This window comes from Triticum dicoccoides, chromosome 3A (genome assembly GCF_002162155.2).
Source record: "Triticum dicoccoides isolate Atlit2015 ecotype Zavitan chromosome 3A, WEW_v2.0, whole genome shotgun sequence".
NCBI lineage: Eukaryota > Viridiplantae > Streptophyta > Magnoliopsida > Poales > Poaceae > Triticum > Triticum dicoccoides.
Genome location: NC_041384.1, coordinates 279,590,618 through 279,598,708, shown reverse-complemented (window position 1 = coordinate 279,598,708; position 8,091 = coordinate 279,590,618).

Genomic DNA, 8,091 nt, shown 5'->3' with positions numbered 1-8,091 from the left:
CCTTCGACGACCCAGACGAGCCTGGGCATGCCAACTCTCTGGTTAGCCCGGAACCTGGCCGGACCTTCCGGCCTGCCTGGACCTTCCGGCCGCCATACCTCATACTCGACCGTGTCGTGCCAACTCTCTGTCTAGCCAGGACCGTGCCCAGATCCTTGTTAGGAACCTCCAGCGCCCGGAACTTTCGGCCCTGCCTGTGCATAGTGACTCGGGTCGAGGCCCATGTACCCTTTCGCGCCCTAGACTATAAATACTCTTCTTCTACCTAAGTTTTAGGGTTAGGAAAGATTGTAGCTCACTTGAGATTATAGCTTTGCTCATCCACTTGTACCTCTACTCCATTGGAGACCAAGGCCTCCGCGAAGAAGATCCTCCATGTGGATTCAAGACCTCGCAAGGGAGGATCCCCCTCATGGATTCAAGACCCCCTCCCCGGATCGGGAAGGACTACCGCATCTTGTATCGTCCTTTGTTGCATTTGAATCCTATATCACTCTTTGTGTTCATGGATCTAGAACATGTATGACTGTTTCCCATTGATTTGAGTGTTTTCCCCTTGTTTCCCTTGTGTTTTTCCCTCATGTGTTCTTTGTGTTCTTCGCGAGATCCACTCCAGTCGTGAAAGATCAGCCTTAGGGTATCCACCCTACATCATCTTGGTATCATGAGCGAGGTTGATCACGCCTTTGGAGTCTCTCCCTTTGTTTTCTAGCCTATTTTTTTCTCTTTTGTACCAATTTATAAAATCCACACAAAATAGCCCTCCCATTTTTTTGTGATTTGTTGGTTTGATGATGTTTTGTTGGATTTGATTTGTGGATTGCGTGTGTAGCTCATATATCTAGCTTCCTCACCCTTCTCCATAGCCAAACTTTTCCTTTTTCCCTTCCAATTTGGTTTTTTTCCAAGTTTTTCCGCCCAAATCCCCGATCTGAAATTCCCCTATTCATCTATTTCCACAACCCAAGAACTTCCGGCCCCGCACGGACCTTCCGGCCACAATGTCACAGCCCTAGCTTAGTCCCTGCCTGTCATTGCATAAGCATCCATGCATCATCTTTAAATTTTTGAAACTTGAAATGGGCATGTCCAAACCCTAGCATGATGTAGGGTAGAACCCTAGATGCTCGATCATTAAAAAATGGAGGGGATCCCGTGAATATCACAAAGAACATGAGGGAACCATGAGAGGAATCACTCAAACCAACAAGATTCGATTACACATGTGCTAGACCTGAATCACAAAGAGATACATGATCCACGATCAACAAGGGACGATACAAGTAGCAAGTTCTTCTTAATTAGGAGGTCTTGAGGGTCTTCCCGTTAGGGATTGGGGTCTCTCTCGGTGGAGTATATTTGGATGGATGAGCAAGGCTCTATCTCTCAAATGAGCTATCACTTTGCTAACCCTAATTCGAAGCTAGGAGACGAGTATTTATAGTCCAAGGGGTAAGTTGGGGGTTACATGGGTCATTGACCTTTTACTGCGCGCAAGCAGAGTGGTAGTACTGGCCATGGGAGCGGTTGTACCGCCTGGAGCTCTTGTACTAGTTCCTGGAGGTGTTCTCGGAAGTCATTAGCGGTTGTAACGGTGGTTGGAGCGGGTGTACCGGTCATACGGCTGATACGGGGACAAACCGGGGTGGTACCGGCCTTGCACCGCACAATTACAGAAGATGGACCGGTAGTTGGGCGGTAGTCAAGTCGTTGTACCGCTCGGGCGGTAGTTGGGCGGTACATGGGCAGTTGTACCTCTATCTCTGCATTGGGAAATTCCCTCTCCATGCTCTTGATCTCCATCTTGCACCATTCCTTCTCCTTGTTGGTTCCTTGGTGCCTAAGCACACAAAGTTTCTTTGTTTGAGGTAGTAGCCATGTCTCATGTGGGTCCAAGGGAAATTTAACAAGGAGGGATCTCATCTTATGTCCAATGGCACATGCTCAAGCTCTCATCGTAGGTGCACTTGGGGCTTGGGGAATAGTTGGAGTGTACATGGGGATGACCATAGGATGATCTGCATCATCTCCCCCCCCTTGGGAAAGATCCGACCTCGGATAATAATCCTCATGACCATATGGAAAAAGTTGTTGTGGACAGACTTGTAATTGAATGGACTTGAAGACATGGCACAATCCAAGTACTCCAAGGTGTCTACGGAGTGGTATACATGCAAAAAGATGCTTAGCGCACACAAGGTGTCCATCATGTAAGCATGAGTTCGTCCGATTATATTGTTCGTGACAAGGCACAAGATGCTTAGTAAATTATGTAAAATGATACGTAAAGCATTTGTGAGAGCAAATTCATTTGTTGTGCACACAAAGGTATGGTAAATGTCATAGTGCACAAAGCTACAAATTCTACCATTGTGCAAAATGATGTCATAGAGAGATGGTATATCAAGAGCATGAACATGGAAATGGATTCTCAATATGATTATGTTATCATGCAATAGATGGTAGGCAATCTGATCATTATGTATGAATATGTCATCAAGGAAGATCACAACAAATTTGCTAAGGAAGTGCACAAGCTCATATATCATGGATAACAGACGTATAAGATGCAACAAGGAAATCATAATGTGAGTCAATCCATGCATAAGATGGAAATTTGTTATGGGTGGTGTTGTAACAAAACATGATGTCGTGGCGCTCCTCAACTTGAAGGTCCATAGGTTCCATCTCCAATGTCGGTCCTCCATCCAATATGTGTATCATGTAGACAAGAAGAGGAAACACCCCATCCCATATGCGTATTTGATAACCCACAAGTATAGGGGATCGCAACAGTTTTCGAGGGTAGAGTATTCAACCCAAATTTATTGATTCGACCCAAGGGGAGCCAAAGAATATTCTCGAGTATTAGCAGCTAAGTTGTCAATTCAACCACACCTGGAAACTTAATATCTGCAGCAAACTATTTAGTAGCAAAGTAATATGATAGTAGTGGTAACTGTAGCAAAAGTAATTTTTTTGGGTTTTGTAGTGATTGTAACAATAGCAACGGAAAAGTAAACAAGCGAAGAACAATATAAGAAAAGCTCGTAGGCATTGGATCGGTGATGGAGAATTGTGTCAGATGCGATCGATTGTGCAACAGTTATAACATAGGATGACACAGAACTAGCTCCAGTTCATCAATGTAATGTAGGCACGTCTTCTGAATATAGTCATACGTGCTTATGGAAAAGAACTTGCATGACATGTTTTGTCCTACCCTCCCGTGGCAGCAGGGTCCTATTGGAGACTAAGGGATATTAAGGCCTCCTTTTAATAGAGTACCAAACGAAAGCATTAACACATAGTGAATACATGAACTGCTCAAACGATGGTCATCACCGGGAGTGGTCCCGATTATTGTCACTTTGGGGTTGCCGGATCATAACACATAGTCGGTGAATATAGACTTGCAAGATAGGATCAAGAACTAACAGATGTTCATGAAAACATAATAGGTTCAGATCTGAAATCGTGGCACGCGGGCCCTAGTGACAAGCATTAAGCATAGCAAAGTCATAGCAACATAAATCTCAGAACATAATGGATACTAGGGATCAAACCCTAACAAAACTAACTTGATTACATGATAAATCTCATCCAACCCATCACCGTCCAGCAAGCCTACGATGGAATTACTCACGCACGGTGGTGAGTATCATGAAATTGGTGATGGAGAAAGGTTGATGATGACAATGGCGACAGATTCCCCTCTCTGGAGCCCTGAACGGACTCTAGATCAGCCCTCCCAAGATAGTTTAGGGCTTGGTGGTGGCTCCGTATCGTAAAACACGATGAATCCTTCTCTATGGTTTTTTTCTCCCCGAACACGAATATATGGAGTTGGAGTTGAGGTTGGTGGAGCGTCAGGGGGCCCACGAGGCAGGGGGGTGTGCCCAGGGGGTAGGCGTGCCCCCCACCCTCGTGGACAGGGTGTGGGCCCCCTGACGTGGATTGTTTCGCCAGTATTTTTATATATTCCAAAAATAATCTCCGTTGATTTTCAGGTCATTCTGAGAACTTTTATTTCTACACAAAAATAACACCATGGCAATTCTGCTGAAAACAGTGTCAGTCCGGGTTAGTTCCATTCAAATCATGCAAGTTAGAGTCCAAAACAAGGGCAAAAGTGTTTGGAAAAGTAGATACGACGGAGACGTATCAAATCCCCCAAGCTTAAACCTTTGCTTGTCCTCAAGCAATTCAGTTGTTAAAATGAAAGTGATAAATAAAAACTTTTACAAACTATGTTTGCTCTTGTTGTTGTAAATATGTAAAGCCATCATTCAAGTTTTCAGCAAAGATTATGAACTAACCATATTCACAGTAACATTTAGGTCTCATGTTTACTCATATCAGTGGCATAATCAGCTGGCAAGCAATAATAACAAATCTTGGATGACAACACTTTCTCAAAACAATCATAATATGATATGACAAGATGGTATCTCGCTAGCCCTTTCTGAGACCGCAAAACATAAATGCAGAGCACCTTTACGGATCAAGGACTGACTCGACACTGTAATTCATGGTAAAAGAGATCCAGTCACAGTCATACTCAATGTAAACTGACAGTAACGGATGCAAAATGACAGAGGTGCTCTCCAACGGGTGCTTTTTAATAAGAGGATGATGACTCAACATAAAAGTAAATAGGTAGGCCCTTTGTAGAGGGAAGCAGGGATTTGTAGATGTTCCAGAGCTCGGTTTTGAAATAGATATGAATAATATTTTGAGCGGTATACTTTCATTGTCAATATAACAACAGAGAGATCTCGATATCTTCCATGCTACACACATTATAGGCGGTTCCCAAACAGAATGGTAAAGTTTATACTCCCCCTCCACCAACAAGCATCAATCCATGGCTTGCACGAAACAACGGGTGCCTCCAACTAACAAGAGTCTCAGGGGAGTTTTGTTTGCAGTTATTTTGATTTGATTTGCATAAAGCATGGGACTGGGCATCTCGGTGGCCAGCCATTTTCTCGTGAGTGAGGAGCGGAGTCTACTCCTCTTGAGAATAACCTGCCTAGCATGGAAGATACTGACAGCCCTAGTTGATACGTGAGCTATTCGAGCATACAAAACATAATGTTTATTTGAAGGTTTAGAGTTTGGCACATACATATTTACTTGGAACGGCAGGTAGATACCGTATATAGGTAGGTATGGTGGACTCATATGGAATAACTTTGTGTTTATGGAATTGGATGGACAAGCAGTATTCCCACTTAGTACAAGTGAAGGCTAGAAAAAGACTAGGAAGCGACCAGCTAGAGAGCGACAACAGTCATGAACATGCATTAAAATTAATCAACACCGAATGCAAGCATGAGTAGGATATAATGCACCATGAACTTAAATAGCGTAGAGGCTATGTTGATTTTGTTTGAACTACATGCATGAACATGTGCCAAGTCAAGCCACTCGAATCATTCAAAAGAGGATACCACCCTATCATACCACATGACAACCATTTTAATAGCATGTTGGCACACAAGGTAAACCATTATAAGCTCCTATATAATTAAGCATGGCATAAGCAACTACAATCTCTAACTGTCATTGCAAATATGTTTCTTTCATAATAGGCTGAATCAGAAACGATGGACTAATCATATTTACAAAAACAAGAGAGATCGAGTTCATACCATCTTTTCTCATCTCAATAAGTTCATGATATAATCATCATTATTGCCTTTCACTTGCATGACTGAATGGTGTGGATAATAATAATAGTGCATGTGCATTGGACTAAGCTGGAGTCTGCAAGCATTCAATTCAAGAGAGAAGACAAGGTAATATGGGCTCTTGTTAGATCAACAATAATGCATATGAGAGCCACTCAACATTTTCATTATGGTCTTCTCCTCTCGACCCCCAAAGAAAAGAAACAAAACTATTTACATAGGAAAGCTCCCAACGAGCAAAAGAAGAACGAGAAATCTTTTTGGGTTTTCTTTTTAATTACTACTACTACTACAGGCATGGAAAGTAAACTAACTAAAATCTACAACTAATTTTTTTTTGGTTTTTTCTTAAGGTTTATCAAACACACAAGAAGAAAGCATAAAAAGGGAAATAAACTAGCATGGATATTACAATGAAAAAGTATGAGCACCGACAACTAGCATGAGTGTGTGAACAGGAATGTAATGTCGGTTAGAAATACGTACTCCCCCAAGCTTAGGGTTTTGGCCTAAGTTGGTCTACTGCCATGGCTAGCCTAGCGGATATCCAAAGTTGTAGTTGGGGTCGTACTGTGACGCAGCAGCTATTGCCCCATGAGCTGCCGCTTGGAGGCGAGCTGTCTCCGTCCTCCTCTTATACTCGTTCGCCTCCTCCCTGGTTATAACATATCTCCCCTTTGCCTGAAAGTCAAAGAAAGCGGGAGCAGGGAGAGCGACGTGATAGGTGCGTCGTCTGTCAAAGATTAATCGGTACTGGAGGCACTGGTCGTTCCTCTCAACAAACCGATGACGAACCATAGCATCATAATCTAGATAAGAAGGAGGCAACTCAATATCATCCCCACGTATGGGTATCTCAAGATAGTTAGCTATACGAGTTGCATAAATTCCACTAAAGAAATCTCCATGAATACTATTATTATGAAACCTACGAGCAACAATAGCCCCCAAGTTATATTGTCTATCTCCTAAAACGACACTCTTGAGAACACTAAGATCTGGCACACACATGTGACATGCCTCATCCTTACCACTTATGCATCTTCCTATGAAGAGAGCAAAATAATGTATAGCGGGAAAATGAATACTCCCTATGGTGGCTTGTGTTGCATCTCTAGATTCCCCCATAGTTATAGTAGCAAGAAAATCTCTATATTCAGATTTGCAAGGTTCACTCACATTACCCTACTGTGGGAGTTTACAAGCAGTGTTAAAATCTTCTAAGTACATGGTGTAAGATTTATCAAAGATCAAACAGGACAGTTTGAGAATTGCGTGATGATGAAAATTCAAACCCTCTCACAAAGGAATCAGTCAGGTAGTGGTACTGATGGCACTTATCTGCCATGAAGCTCTCAAGATCGGCATTACGCACATATGCTTCAAATTCCTCCTTGATTCCTGCTCGAACCATTAAGTCCTCTGACGGCCATTCACAAGGCCGCACTTGAGCGTCCCTCGGTGATTCATTGTCCGCATCGCGTATTGCGGGTCTGGGTCCTAACTTCCTTGAAGAACCACCTTTGTACATTTTCCTAAACATATTTCTTCCTCTCAAAAATTTCTGAAATTTTAGTAACTTCAAAATAAAAGTGAACCAAACTCAACAAAATTGATAGCAACTACTCCCACAAGTGCCTAGAGACTATATCATGCATTAGAACTACTTGGGACCATATAAATTTGACATGCAAGCTCAAGAATAGGGTCACCTAGGCAGCAAAAATTTGCAATGACTAAAGCACTACAACAAAAACTAATTGGACCATTGGAGGAGTCACATACCAAAGAACAATCCCACAAAGCAGTTTTGTGAATGGAGCTTTGAGTGTGACGCCCGGATAATCAAGCTACAGTAACCTCTGCTAATGATGCCACGTCACCACTCTTACTGTTGTAAATATCGCGATGATTCAATCCCGTTCGAATTCAAAATTCAAAATCAAGCCAAACAATAAAAGTTTTCAAAGATTAAAACTAAAATGTTCTATATGTGCCAAATCTTGCATAAATAATTATGGTGGAGAATCCACATTTTTATAAAGTATTTAATTGCAGCGAAATAAATAAAGTAGTAACAAAAACAAATAATTAAATGCCTTTACTAATTAATAAATTATCAGACTAAATTATTTGGGGACTAGACATTTTGTGACAGTGGACAGTATATATTTTACAGAAACTAAAGTAAAACAGGAAAGAATAAATAAAAACAAAAGAACAAATAGAAAACAAAAGAAAGAAAAGGAGAAAGAGACCCCCCCCACTGGGCCAGTCGGCCCAGCTGCTAGCCAGGCCGGCCCAGGCCGCCCCCACTCCCCCATAACCCCTGGGCGACCAAACCCTAACCCCCCAACGCACCACTCCCCCCACTCGCTCCGACGTTCCCCCTCTC